General features: G+C 40.9%; 1 protein-coding gene across 2 annotated transcripts in view; it reads right to left on the bottom strand.

Moving 5' to 3' along the window:
- Positions 1 to 15266, bottom strand: part of LOC108698967 (MAM domain-containing glycosylphosphatidylinositol anchor protein 2) — a 345565-nt gene that overhangs the window by 106952 nt on the left and 223347 nt on the right. The gene's annotated exons all lie outside the window — the stretch shown is intronic.

Below are 15266 nucleotides of genomic sequence, written 5' to 3'. Positions count from 1 at the left end.
AAAATGTAATAACCATGATTCATAAGGCATCATGAACATGTGGCAGGGATGGTAACAAATGTTCATTTTTCCAAAGAATAATAAAGCAAAATTAGTCACTCAGGTGTGCAGTTGATTCCATCCCCCCCACACATAAACATATCTTTTAAAAAACAATCTTGAAAATGTTTAATTTGACCACTCTATCTTTATAATTGTATGCTTGAATACATATTTCGCTTCATTTTAGAGGTTTACTATAACCAATTTTTAATACTAGAATCAAATATTTTTTTGTTATTAATACCCAGTTCATTCTGATAAAAACACCAAAGTAATTTTTCAGCCTCACTGAAGCAAGAAAAAGATCCTCAGTTGCTTTTATTTTTATGTGACAGTAAATCCATGTGCCAGAATTATTAAGTACTCCCCCTTAATACTGATTAGCACTGGACTCTGATTGCCTAAAATTTTGAATTACACTTTCCGACTGGTTGTGACATTACCAAAGCTGATTGATTAGCCACGGGTATACCAGGACTTTTAAAACCCAAAGTGGCTATTCCCTGTTTAAAAGACTTAAAAAAGTGGGAGTGAAACACATCTGCTTTATTTAAATTTGTGATCCTTAGGCAGTTCTTAGTATGGCGTGCTGAGTTATTGATGGTGTTGTAGGCATCCATAGCAATTAGCACAAGGGTGTAGGGATATGGGGCAGTGTGGACATTGGAACTTAAATCACATCTGAGCCATTAGCAATAGTCCCAGTATGCTGTGCATGGGCTGTGTATACTTACTGTATGTTAAGCAATTATGTGGCAGTATGGCTGTTGACACTTAATTTGTCTCTGAATCTAGTTAAAATTGTATTAATTTTGCAAAGCATTTTTTTCACCTTATAGTTTCAGCCAATTAAAAATGGATGTACCCAAGCGTCCTTTAGTATGTTTATGAATATACTTCTACTGCACCAATGGTTACAGTGTTTTTGCAATTTGCTTCCTACAAATTAGTAGTGGCAAATGATGTAAACCACTAGTAAAACACTGACACTACCACCACTAGGGATGTAGCGAACGTCGGAAGAAAAGTTCGCGAACATATTCGCGAACTTGCGCAAAAATGCGAGCGGTTCGCGAACGGTTCGCGAACCCCATAGACTTCAATGGGAAGGCGAACTTTAACATCTAAAAAAGACATTTCTGGCCAGAAAAATGATTTTAAAGTTGTTTAAAGGGTGCAACGACCTGGACAGTGGCATGCCAGAGGGGGATCAAGGGCAAAAATGTATCTGAAAAATCTGCCTGTGTGTGCTTGGAAGAGATAGTGTAGGGGGAGAGCTGTTAGTGATTTCAGGGACAGATGATAGTAAGTTTGCTGGCTAGTAATCTGCTTGATACTGCTCTGTATTGGAGGGACAGAAGTCTGCAGGGATTTGAGGGACATTTTAGCTTAGGTAGCTTTGCTGGCTAGTAATCTACTGTTCTCTTTAAACAACTGCCATACGTTGACCTTGTAGGCATTGTTTGCCCAGTTTTTTTGGACGCAGCCACTGAAGCACAGTTGCCAGAAAAAATATGCCATATAAATGCTGAAAATAGTAATTTTTCGCCATACGTTGACCTTGTAGACATTGTTTGCCCAGTTTTTTTGGTTGCAGCCACTGAAGCACAGTTGCCAGAAAAAATATGCCATATAAATGCTGAAAATAGTCATTTTTTGCCATACGTTGACCTTGTAGGCATTGTTTGCCCAGTTTTTTGGCCGCAGCCACTGAAGCACAGAGGCCAGAAAAAATATGCCATATAAATGCTGAAAATAGTAATTTTTTGCCATATACGTTGAGTCAACGTATGGCAAAAAATGACTATTTTCAGCATTTATATGGCATATTTTTTCTGGCCTCTGTGCTTCAGTGGCTGCGGCCAAAAAAACTGGGCAAACAATGCCTAAAAGGTCAACTTATACACTACTACAGCGGTAGTAAAATAAAAAAAGTAAAATAAAAAAAAAATGAATATTAAAAAAAAAAATTAAAGTTGGTGCTGCTGAACTACTAGGAGCAGCAGATTAGCACACCAGTCCCACTCCCCAACACTGCTAGACTAATAGCACTGGGCTCTTATAGTAGTAGTAGTAGTAGTAGTAAAACAACAAAAAATAAATAAAAGCAGTCCTTACAAGGACTACTGTTATTGCAGCAGTCAGCAGATGAGATCAGAAGCAGGACAGCTGCCCACTGCAGCTACATACAGAGCACTGCAGTAGAAGGTAGATTACTAGCCAGCAAAGCTACCTAAGCTTAAATGTCCCTCAAACCCCTGCAGACTTCTGTCCCTCCAATAACAGAGCAGTATCAAAACGATTACTAGCCAGCAAACTTTCAACTGTCCCTGAAATCACTAACAGGCAGCAGCTCTCTCCCTACACTATCTCTTCAGCACACACAGGCAGAGTGAAAAAACGCTGCAGGGCTTCGGTTTTTATAGGGAAGGGGAGTGGTCCAGGGGAGAGCTTCCTGATTGGCTGCCATGTACCTGCTGGTCTGGGTGAGAGGGCAAAAAAAAGCGCCAACAATGGCGAACCCAAAATGGCGAACGTCGCGCGACGTTCGCGAACTTCCGGCGAGCGCGAACACCCGATGTTCGCGCGAACAAGTTCGCCGGCGAACAGTTCGCGCCATCTCTAACCACCACATCCAGAGCCATGATATGGTTCCATAGCCTCAATGTGTGTACTTTGGCACTATGTAATTTTCCACTACAAAATTACAATTTCATTCTCATAAATATACACAGTAAAAAGAAAATATATTATTTGTCAGCCGCAATGTCTTATGAATGAAAAGTTCATCAGACAAATCCTTAAATATATAGTAGTACATATTGATCATGTATCTTGTTAGTGTCTCTTTTCTGAGGTAAACACATCCAATTTGTAAAGCTTTGTTCTTTAACGCGAATCATTAGTTCCCTTAATCAATCAGGTCTCCCTTCAGTCTGTCTGTCTCCCCATTCCTTCTTCTCTCTAAACTGAAACACATCTGGCATTTCACTGCTTTAGTATGATATAAAATATGGACACTTTACAATTATAGCATATGCAGAGGCCAAGGAACAGTTTGCCTGGATAATGGCTTCATTGTGAGTGTGACTGCTTTGTGGTCTGGATCCTTTTTATTACATATCTACTTTTAAATTAACAGTTAACTCACATGCCAATTATAATCGATAGATAAAGAACACTAAAATGCTAGTACTCACCACTTTGTTGCACATGTTTACTCACACTGAAAGACCTTCCTATCTTTTGAATGTTTTCATGAATGTTATTTATTACTTAGCTCCTATCACATTTTTCTGGTCAGCTATGTACTTATATGGCATGTTCCATAAGCAGTTAACCTTTAGGGTCAGTACATAAGGAGTATTGGCTATATAAAGCACAAAAAGCTAAGTATCCTTGTGGTGACCTACAATGTAAATCAATTATTTAAAGAATAATTAAACCTATTGTAATCAAACTTAATTTCAGTGCTCCTCATTATCCCTCCTCTTGAAATTGCATATTGCCCACGTTTTGTTCGGATTTGAGTGTTAAATATTTTATCACAAGATAACTACAGTATACCAGTGTAGCGCTATAGTAAATTGAGTGCACCTAACTCTACTATGGGCTTCACTCCTATTACATATGCTCCGGATGAGACCTTAAATCTTAGGGAGTGAGCCTTCGCATCAAGGTGGAAGCAGGGTGTAGTGCAACTGTAACTGTAATCAAGGTGCAAAGAATTGGGCGCCAGTGGTTCTTATAACTTAACCAAATAACAGATTTATTGAGCACAGTATACAATCCTCAGTGGAGTGTACATAAATCAGAGCCATGCAGGTTCATACAGTACATTGAATAGGCAGTACTCACAACACCTTTGGTCAGTATGATTCTCCTCAGAGATAGGAACAATACATGCAGCTTTGAGGAGGTACACCCAGTTTTCAGCCTTTTCCCTAAGTGGAACCTGAGGGGAATCTATCTACCCTAGGTCTGTACACTTAGTCCCTACTTCTGGGCAATGAGTACCCTGGGATCTTAATCCCACTACAATCCTCGTAGGAGCCTCAGACTGCTCAGCTACATAAACTGACTGACTATCACTCCTAGAGTGATCTATAAGTGTGAGTAACCTATTCTTACTAGACCTGACCTGTCTAGGTTCCAACTCGAGCTCTGCCTCCTGCACAGGCTAGAGCCAGCACAAGATGGACACTGAATTCTGCCTTAAGAGCCTTTTATACTCTAGCCCAGCCCTCTGCTGGTCACTAGGGGCAACACAAAGAGTCAATAGTACCCCTCCCAACTGTATTTTAGGACCCATTTAGGTGTCCATAACATGGAGGGACTGCCTGCACAAAATACTAGGGGTGGCTATTCTACACATCCCTACATTCTCCCCCTGGTGAATTCCTTACGTCCCGGCAAGGAACATATTCAATCACAAGGCAAGAATACATTACAACAATAACACATGTATTGCATTTACTGTACGGTTAACATTTCCATAGTAGCCTCTCCATAGGCCTACTGGGAACCATGGTCAACCTGAAAAGAAAGCAGTTTAGGCATATCATGCTAGGAGCCCATTACGAAAAATAAGCAGTTAAGGCACATCTTGCTAGAAACCATTTTGAGAAATATATCTCTATCATAGGACAGTGGACTAAGTCTTCTCACTACTGGAGACTTAGTACATTCATATCAAACACTTTACCAAAAAGTGATACTTAGCCATTACCTTATAACCTCTTCGGGGTAACTCTCCTGAGTATACCCAAGTAACAATGGCATATCTGAAAGAGAACAGCAGCATAGAAAAACATTGGACTGTGCCTTTATTACTGTCACATCTCATATCATTGTCGCAACACCATAGCATTCAACTTATCATATAACCACTCTTGAGTACTATCCAGGTACCCTGGGTCAATAACTCTCTGAAAAGAAAGGCACAAGTTAGACATACTGTTTTCCCTCAAATACTTTAGCATTCCAGTCCATATAAGAACCTGAACCCATAGTCCTTTTGTATATGCACTTAGGAGGGTAAAGGGGAAATGGAATGAACCTACAAACATGTAGGTGTTAACTAAAACAGTCCTTGGACCTAACTCCAAGAGGAGCAAAAGAAGAAAAATCCTTCCCTTGAGAAAGTCAAGTCACTTTAAAGGGACAGGTGTGGACAGTTCAATCAAACTGCAAATCACTCTCAGTGGAGTATTATCAGTGGAAAACAAACCACCACCCACCAGTAGACTCAAATCATGTGAAGAAACCTGGCCTTGGTGTCTTCATAGGGAATGTAGTATTTGGGATGGGGTTTGTCCACCCATTGGCCATCTCCCTCATAGACCTCCAAGGAGAAATATTTGGTGGGATTGTATTTCCCACAACTCTTCACAGCATTTTTCAAAATGGTACGGCCGTACCACCACTCTCTCTCAATAGAACGCAGGTACTCCCAATCCTGCTTTCGCCGCACTTCATTTGGGTTGGTGAGACAACTGTGGTGCATTTTCTCTTTCCTCAGGATTTCGTCGATGAGCCAATCCTCATAGGAAGCAGCCACTTTCTCATACACCCACATAGGAGCATAAGGCATAAAATAGCCCCATTTTCGGTAAACTCGAAAGTTTATCACGCGTTGCACTCGGGAAACAGACCTAAAAACATTGGGGTCGGCTCGCCCAGGCAGAACCCAGAAATCTTTCTCTTCCTCTGGGCCTATCCTGGGAGGTGCAATGAAGCTGCGAGACATAAACTCTTTGGGCGCAGGTTGATCATCCAACTCTGGCCCTTCCTCATCATATTCCTCCCATCCTGGAGCAGTCGCCATGGTGGGATCCACTTTAGGTCTAGGAATATTCGCCACCCAGTCTTTTTCACCGGCCAACGATATCTTTCCCCACTCAAGGTGATAAAGCTCAGATACATGAGTGCTTTCCCCTGGCTCACTAGGGGTTACATGCACCATCACTTTGGGGTTACATGACTGTACTGGTTCACTAACCACTGATCTTTGACACTTACTCCGAATTTGTGCAGCATTCTCTGACACTGACTTCCAGTCATCATCCTCATCTTGGAGGGAAGTCAGCTCTTTCTCCACTTGACTCTCAGACAGTGGAGGATCTCTGAATGTTGGGGTCACTGGCAACACGGACCCAATTCGCCCAAATGAGAACTTTCGCCAATCAATAGCTTGAGTTAAGACGGGAGCACAGGTCGGTGTGTTAAGAGCAGTGTACGTGGTAAGGGTTACATCCACCCAAGGTCCCGAATTCCTCAACCGCAACTCACTGGTTGAAAGGCTCTCTTTGGGCCCTATCATGGAGATATCTTCCCGGTCATCCTCGGGGCTTTTCTCCTCTGGGACTCTATCCACATCAACTGCAGCAGGCACTTCAGGCGGCAGGGTTTCCACCTCGAGAACTACAGCATTAGCTTCAAGCCTGAAGTCTGCAGTAGGCTCTGACACATTTTCGCCATTTGCGTCTCCCCCTGGTGCAATCGGCACCGTCTCCACTGAAGGCATGAGCATTGGCGACGCCATAACTTCACCCCCACTCTCGGGCTCTTCTGGGACAGGGGCAACGCCCGTATCATCTGTCCAGCCGGACGGGGTCATCTCACTAACCGCAGCCGCGGTCTCTAGGGCCTCACCTTCAATCGAAGCCACTTTGGAGGGGAATGCACATTCCTCGTTACAGCAGGCCTCACTATGGGGAATAGGTACAGGGGATTCCGGTGCGGGAGCCGCAGCCGCTGACACCCCCGGGGCCTCCTCTATCTCTTCATAATTTAGTATAGAGTTGCCGCTCACCTCATCCTTGGTCATCCCCACCAATGGAGGCAGATCTGCCCGAACAAAAGGTCCCATCCATAGTTGAGAGCCGCATTGCACGCAGGCTCCACCGGGATCCTCTAGGGCGTTTGGTGCTTCCAGGTCACATAGGCCGCATACTGGAACCATTCCCCGGGCACTGGGTGAGAAAGTCCCTTGATACACATACTGCCGCTCATGCTCCGCAAGAGTAGGAGCGCACAGCACTGGCTTTTCTTCAAGCACTCGAACCTCTGGTTCAGCAACAGGCTCCGCCATCTGCTTTTTCGCATCCGCTAACTCCAGCAGGGTTGAAGCAAGATACAAAATGGCTGCGGTACTGTCTTCTACACTGGGACGCCACGCCATGACCCTAGAGGCACCTCCTCTGCTTGGTCTGACATGCCTCCTTTGTCTCTTTCGTGCGCTCCTCAACTTAACCCTCACTGAGCAGGGTATTGAGGGGGAATGTGACGCAGTACAAATTTCCACAGCAGTAACTTCTTCGAAAGCTCCCCCTGGTGGATCATTCCCAGCAGGGGCACATTCGGGCATCACATTGACACAGGCCACTTCTATAGCAGAAGAGTTATCCAAATTCACGGCACACATCTCCGTCGTTAATAAAGTAATATTTGAATCCACTTCCAAAATTGGGGACACATTAGCACTAGGCCCAGACTCTTCCTGGGGCACGGCCACTACATCACTCGCATCTCCCTTATCACTGAGAGCGAGGGAAATTGCAATTATTGGAGGGCTTTCTTCTAACAACAACACTACTGGGCTCTCTGGCTCACACGATTGCTCAGTAGCAAAGGCCTCCTCAGTTGAACAGTCCCCTCTATGAGTAGATTCAATTAGTCCCGTACACTCCCTTGATTCTACCGGGCCCTCCGGCTCAGGCGGTAGTACGTCAGTGGGGACCCCAGGCTCCTCCGGGTAATCTACTCTGTCAAGGGACTCAGTAACCCTGACACTCTCTTCATCTTCAGAATGCGGGTTACAAAGGGCAGCAGCACGGGCCCCACTAAGGATGTGCGGTGCAAAATAGTCCTGATAAACACACGGGCAACCTTCTGCAGGGGCACCTATGGGATACACTCTGGAGGGCCAAGTTTCCTGGTAAGGCTCATCAGGGACCCAGTATAAGAACCTGACCTTTCCTTTTTCCATGGAAGGCCCTTTAGTAACATATTCAAGCCCGTCGAATAACGGCTTATCCATAAGAGCGTGATGCACACTATCTGGAGGGCAACACTCAGGTATGCCATCAACCACAACGGCCTGACACGGCTCCACTTTCTCTAAAAGAGCCCACAGATACACAGCAGAAGGGGTTATCACCGTTTTCTCATTTTTGTGAGACTGTGCTGGCAGGCTTGCATAAACACAGGGACAACCATCCGGCAATCCATGAGGGAAAATCATAGAGGGCCCTTCACCATCATTAGGGAGCTCATTTTCTACTTGCCACAATAGCCGCACAGTGTCCTGAATCTCTGAAGGGGCACGGGCTATGAATCGGTACCCCACAAATCTTGGGAACATACTTAAAGGCCATGCAGCTAAGTAAACAGGAGCGAGTGGGTGAACTCCATCTATCACCACCGCTCGCCGAGGGTTTACACCTTCCTCAATAGCCCAGGCATACACTGCGTCAGAAGTTATCAAGCCTGGGATAACTGAGGGGAAATGACCCTCCATTTCTTTGGGCAGTATAGTAGGCATTTTCACTATGGCTCAATACTATACTGTGACTGCGCCAGAATATTTGAGCGGGAGAGAAGAACCACAGAAGTCTCCCGCCGTTTCCTGGCCTTTTTCCTATTGAGTCCGCACCTGCAGCGCCTGTCACACTAGGCTGCAGTGCGGTGTTACAGTTTAACCCTTCTCGAGCCCCACGTGCTAGGCGCCAAAATGTAGCGCTATAGTAAATTGAGTGCACCTAACTCTACTATGGGCTTCACTCCTATTACATATGCTCCGGATGAGACCTTAAATCTTAGGGAGTGAGCCTTCGCATCGAGGTGGAAGCAGGGTGTAGTGCAACTGTAACTGTAATCAAGGTGCAAAGAATTGGGCGCCAGTGGTTCTTATAACTTAACCAAATAACAGATTTATTGAGCACAGTATACAATCCTCAGTGGAGTGTACATAAATCAGAGCCATGCAGGTTCATACAGTACATTGAATAGGCAGTACTCACAACACCTTTGGTCAGTATGATTCTCCTCAGAGATAGGAACAATACATGCAGCTTTGAGGAGGTACACCCAGTTTTCAGCCTTTTCCCTAAGTGGAACCTGAGGGGAATCTATCTACCCTAGGTCTGTACACTTAGTCCCTACTTCTGGGCAATGAGTACCCTGGGATCTTAATCCCACTACAATCCTCGTAGGAGCCTCAGACTGCTCAGCTACATAAACTGACTGACTATCACTCCTAGAGTGATCTATAAGTGTGAGTAACCTATTCTTACTAGACCTGACCTGTCTAGGTTCCAACTCGAGCTCTGCCTCCTGCACAGGCTAGAGCCAGCACAAGATGGACACTGAATTCTGCCTTAAGAGCCTTTTATACTCTAGCCCAGCCCTCTGCTGGTCACTAGGGGCAACACAAAGAGTCAATAGTACCCCTCCCAACTGTATTTTAGGACCCATTTAGGTGTCCATAACATGGAGGGACTGCCTGCACAAAATACTAGGGGTGGCTATTCTACACATCCCTACACCAGCATCATTTTATTTATGACATGTTACTTCCCCAATCTTTATATTATCTCCTGCTTCTCTTCTTCCTGTTGCACTACTAGGAATGTTAGCAAGGAGAGCAAATCAAGGGGCAGATTTATTAAGGGTCGATTAGTAAATTTGAATTTTCAAAATGTTTTTGTTGTCAAAATTCACACATTTGAATTTTAATCCCCCAAATCGAATGTAAATTTAAATGGGAGATTTATCACACCTCAACCATTCAGACAGTTCTAATTCTAATTTTCCCACCTAAAACCTGCCGAGTTCCTTTACAAGTCAATGGCAGAGGTCCATTAAACCATTGGAATATGTTACTTGCCTTCCTGACACTTGAGGTTTTTTGGAAGGGAAAACTCGATTTGAATTTTTGGGTTGGGATTATTAGACGTTCAAAATTTTTCTTAAATAACCTCCCATTCAAGTTGTGAGTATATTTGAATCTTTTTTTATTTGAGTAAAAAAACACATACATTTGATAAATCTGCCCACAAATGGAAACATGACACCATAATTCTTATTAGTTAAACAAAGGAGACAGAGAGGTCAAATGACTGTTGGGTGGGTCACATGACCGAGCATTATTAACAGACAGAGAAAAAGATAGGGAACTAGGATGATTTACTGCGCATGCATGTGCCCTGAATTAGAGCAAATCTGCTAGCAAAGAAAAGCATACATTTATCAGCAGCTTCTCAGTTCTTTTGGAAAAGATACAGTTAATGATGCAAAAACACATAATATCTAAGTGGAAAACACTTCTGGTAAGGACATCTAAATAGAAAGGTCAATTATTTTATCTCTTTTTATTTTTAACTTTTCATTCTCCTCTAAAGGGATTCTGTCATGATTTTTATAGTGTCGTTTTTATTTCTAAATTACACATTTACACTGTTCCATGTAAAATTTCAATCCTAACCCAACAAGTGTATTTTTTTAGTTGTAATACTGGGCAGTCATCTCAGGCAGTCATCTCAGGTCATTTTGCCTAGTCATGTGCTTTCAGGAAGAACCAGTGCTGCACTATGGAACTGCTTTGGAGTCTGAAGGAGTCTCAGTGGGACATAGATTTTTACCATTGAGTGTTGTTTTTTTTTACCATTGAGCTGTTATCTGGTTACCTTCCCATTGTTCTGTTGTATACTAACCCTTACTCAATCAAACATCTCCGTGTCAGGGCCTCTTGGTATTTTTGGGGTAAATCCAGGACCAAGGAGGATGCTAGGTACAGAGAGAAGATGCCAAAACCCAACAGAGGTATCTTGAGTAATGATGGACGAAATTATTTGGCAGGCATGGATTCTCAGCGAATTTCTATATTTCACCACCTGCAAATTGTTTTATGAAACCGCTGTGAAAATTTGGCAGCAAAAATTTTCTGCGACAAAACAGTCGCTCATGTAAAAATGTTGCCCATTGACTTTAATGCATTTGGACAAAAAAGTCACGCATGTAAAAATTGTCGCTTGTGAAAAAATTGTCGTGCGTCAAAATAATTTTGATGCCCATTAAAGAGATACTGACACCTGAAATTAAACTTTTTTTTACATCTATTATAATATTGGCTTTGCAAGCTACTTCTAACTTTGCCATAAAGTATTTGCATGATGCTTTTACATTACCTGTCTGATCCCCCATGTTCCTGTATGAGGGGGCTGCCATATTTGTGCAGCAGGAGTCCGTTAGCATTAGAAACTGTAACTAACAGGCTGAGATGGGACAGTCAGGTTGGCAAAGTCAGAGTGTCAGAGAGTCAGGTTTAGGAACTTCAACTAACAATTATATACAAAAACAAATCTCTCAAGCAAAAAATGATCAACATGACCTATAGGTAACATTTAATGTACATTCATATGCTAAAATTCATTTTTTAGTGTCAGTATCACTTTAACTTCAATGCGTTTTGCACATCACTAATCCTGAGAGATAGCAATCTCATAGGCAGTTGTTGGGGCTGCCAGAAAACAGAATAATCATGCAAGAAAATCAGGATCTTTACAAGAAAGACCTACAAGTGGACATACTTCTATTTTGGATTTTGCACTGAGATGCACTACAATTATATCATGCTCACTGTGTCACAACATAGCTATTGGAGACCTAGATAAAAGGAGTGATCAGAAGTGATACAGTGGCCAGGACTATCACCAATGTTGACGTGGAGCACCCACCCACCAGTGAGAATGACGCTTTGCACAAGAATGGAATGTGAATGCAAACAGTAATTTTTAAGCATTGTTACATCATGTTATATGCAAAAATATCACTGACATATGCAAAACTGTGAAATCACAAATGCTCAGCATAATTATTGAATCATAATTATCTTTATCTAGCTCACTTATGTTTTACATGTTATTATATAATATATAATATTCTATTATTATTATTATTTTTATAATACAGTATGACCTGTAATTATGGCAGACCTAGGTGATAAGCTATTTAAAAAGGACTGAACAAAGCCATAATTTAGAATCTGTGGACAGTCCATGTGCTCAGAAGACAGAACATGAATCCCTTGCTTCACCAAAAGATTCTTATATCATGGGTTCCCTCTTGGATGATCTGAAGTGAGTCAGCATTTGTTGTTTGGTTGTAAGCAGTTTTTCACTTCATATAAGCTAAGTAAACATTTTTTTTATCAATACCCAGACAATTTGTGTCTGAGTTCCTTAACATTTCTTGTCATTACACAATTATTTACTGCACTAGGTGAAACAAATAGCACAGGATTGCAGCTACTTATTGTTAAAAATATGTTAAGATACCCATGGCTTAGAAATAAATACTGATTATAGTAGGACAACAGCTGGAGGGTCACCTAGTGAGTTTAGACCTCTGTAAGCTTAAGAGGAGAAATCAGAAGGTATACAGGAGGAGTGCAGTATTTTGGTTTGGGGGGCTACCAATAAAATGTTTCCATGTAAAACCTAATATTTATAAATTAATATGCAGTGTCTGATCTCTTTTAAGCCTCCTTTACCTCTAACTAGTCTCTGCCTATTCATTTTAGAACTATTTAATTATTATTTGCTGGAGTACTTATGAATTATCTTTTAACATTGCCAATTATTTTAGACTCTAGTGACCCTTGCCAGCTTTTACTATTCAATAACCATATTGGGTTTATAGCTGATCAGCTAGCACTAAACAAGTAACTTGTTGTTTTCCCCACATTAGTGGTCCATAAAATGCTAATACAAAAGAGATGCACTAATGTATAGGTTGTGCACAGAGGGCAGGATTTACAAAAAATACCTGTTTGTTTAGAGGTCTATTTAATAGAATTTGAATATGTGTAATTTTTAAGTTTTTTTCTTCTTTGATTAAACTCAGATTTTAAAAAATATGAGTATAAAAACTTGATTAAATATCATTTAAGCTTTGCATAGGACTACTCACATTCTCTTTTACATGAACTTGGCAGCTTTTAGATGGTGAATTTTTAAATTCAAATTGTTCAAGTATTTTTATGCTTTAAGGGATTGTTTACCTTCCAACACTTTTTCAGTACAGTTGTTTTCAGATACTGTTCTATTTATGATTGTTTTTCTGATAATGAAGTTAAAATTTAAGGGAGGGGGGGTTACCAACTAAATTGATACATAAGTTGATACATTCTTTATCTTTAGCCCTGCTGAGCAGAATCCCTGTTTAATTAAAGGCAGCTCTTATAACTGATACAATAGTTGCTAACATTCCACAAATGCTGCTGAGAAATGTATCAACTCTGGGTCCTTTAATTAAACATCAAATTTATCTGGTAGAGATTTTTAAGGGGAAACTCAAATTTTTAGAGATATTTTTTTACCACAACGCTGCTAAAAAATCAGAAAATATTCCATCTCAAACTGGTCTAGGTCATGTAGAAGTCAATGGCAGATGTCCCTGAAGTTATTTCTTGACATCACAATTTGCTCTGGATAATTCAACAAAGTCAGGGTTTTTTTTTTTAAAAAAATAGTTTCCGCAGAAATCGTATGATACAAATTGACACTTGATTTTGACATGAAATTTGGTCGCTCAGATTTTTTAGAGAAAAATTATTGATAAATTAGTTCAATTTGTGGAATGGAGTTTGGTTGACTTTGTTCTCATAAAAAAACTGAGATTAATTTGAGTTTTAGTTAATAACCCTCTAAGTATATGGCACATGCCCTTAATGCATTGACAATTCCATGGGATCCTAAATGCAAATAATAATCTACTTTATTAATATTAACAGCAGAAAAAACATTAATGTACAGTATAGCTCTATTAATAAAATACTTTTTGGCAAGAGAGTAGGAGGGATATCAGGCTAAACAATGAAATTTTGTTGAAGCCAAAATCAATGAAAGAATTCAAGCAATTTCACTATTTTTTTTTTTTAAATAAGCAAAAGCGCTTCAGGTAGAATATGATTCACCGTTTATCTATTATTTCCAATAAACAAAATAGAAAAATGAAAAGTATTCCTGTTATACTTCTTTTGTATTTTACACATGCTTTAAACTGTGTGTTTCAGCAAGAAATTGCATTCATATACTTACTGAGGAATGTGTTACTATACTCTTTAATATGATAATTATCAAAACACAGATTTGTACAGAAGTCTGTTTACCAACATCTGTTCGTATGTTAGTCAGGTACTCTGAAATGTAAACATATTGTAAATGGGGATTTTCTTCATTAGCCTGAAGTAAAGTTGCTGAAAATCACCGGTCTGAACATATGTTGGAGTGTTCACTGCATATATTACCCCTTTCAACATAGATTTCAGGAAACATCTATATTATCTTCCCCACAAAGGTGCAATTGCTGTGCCAAAACGAGATGATCAATTGACTGGGGAACAATGCTTCATTAAACACTTATTTTAATAGCATATATACTAACCAAATGTTACATTATTTCAATAGCACTTAGATCAAAATAAAAAAAAAAAAACAGTATGTAGATATTATGTTAACCTCTCCTTTAAAAAAAATTGTAGCTGTGCATTATAACTTTGCAAATGTTATAGGTATTGTCCAAATATACTATAAAAGTAGAAGATAATGAAAACATATTTTAAACATTAATTTTTAACAAACATTATATGCATTTGGTGTGATGGATAGGGATGTAGCGAACTGTTCGCCCGCGAACTAGTTCGCGCGAACTTCAACCGTTCGCGTCCGCTGAATGTTCGCGAACGTTTGGGAACGTTCGCATTTTGAGTTCGCGTTCGATCGTTCGATCGTTCGACCATTCGAATTCCTTCGACCGCTAAAAATCGAACGATTTCCATTCGTTCGAACGATTGTAAGCATTCGATCGAATGGCTTCGATCGTTCGATTCGAATGAAAATCCTTCGATCGAACGATTAAAATCCTTCGATCGTTCGAATCGAACGATTTTAGCGGGTGTTCGAAGTTCGCGAACTGTTCGCGAACGTTCGCATTTTTTGCCGGTGTTCGCGAACGGCGTTCGCGAATACCAAATCGGCAGTTCGCTACATCCCTAGTGATGGAGCACCTCTAGAAAAAGGGTCACTTGAGGTGAGTTGAAGTGCTCATGGTTTAGACTCATAAAGGACAAAAACACATAAATCCACATATGCTTTTAAATAGATTACAAATAAACACTTCCTGCTGATTTGTTGCTATAGGTGCTTAGACCAGTAGCAAAC

The sequence above is a fragment of the Xenopus laevis genome, chromosome 8L (assembly GCF_017654675.1).
Source record: "Xenopus laevis strain J_2021 chromosome 8L, Xenopus_laevis_v10.1, whole genome shotgun sequence".
NCBI classification, from domain to species: domain Eukaryota; kingdom Metazoa; phylum Chordata; class Amphibia; order Anura; family Pipidae; genus Xenopus; species Xenopus laevis.
The sequence above is the reverse complement of the archived record's forward strand: the minus strand, read 5'-3'. Positions and strand labels throughout refer to the sequence as shown.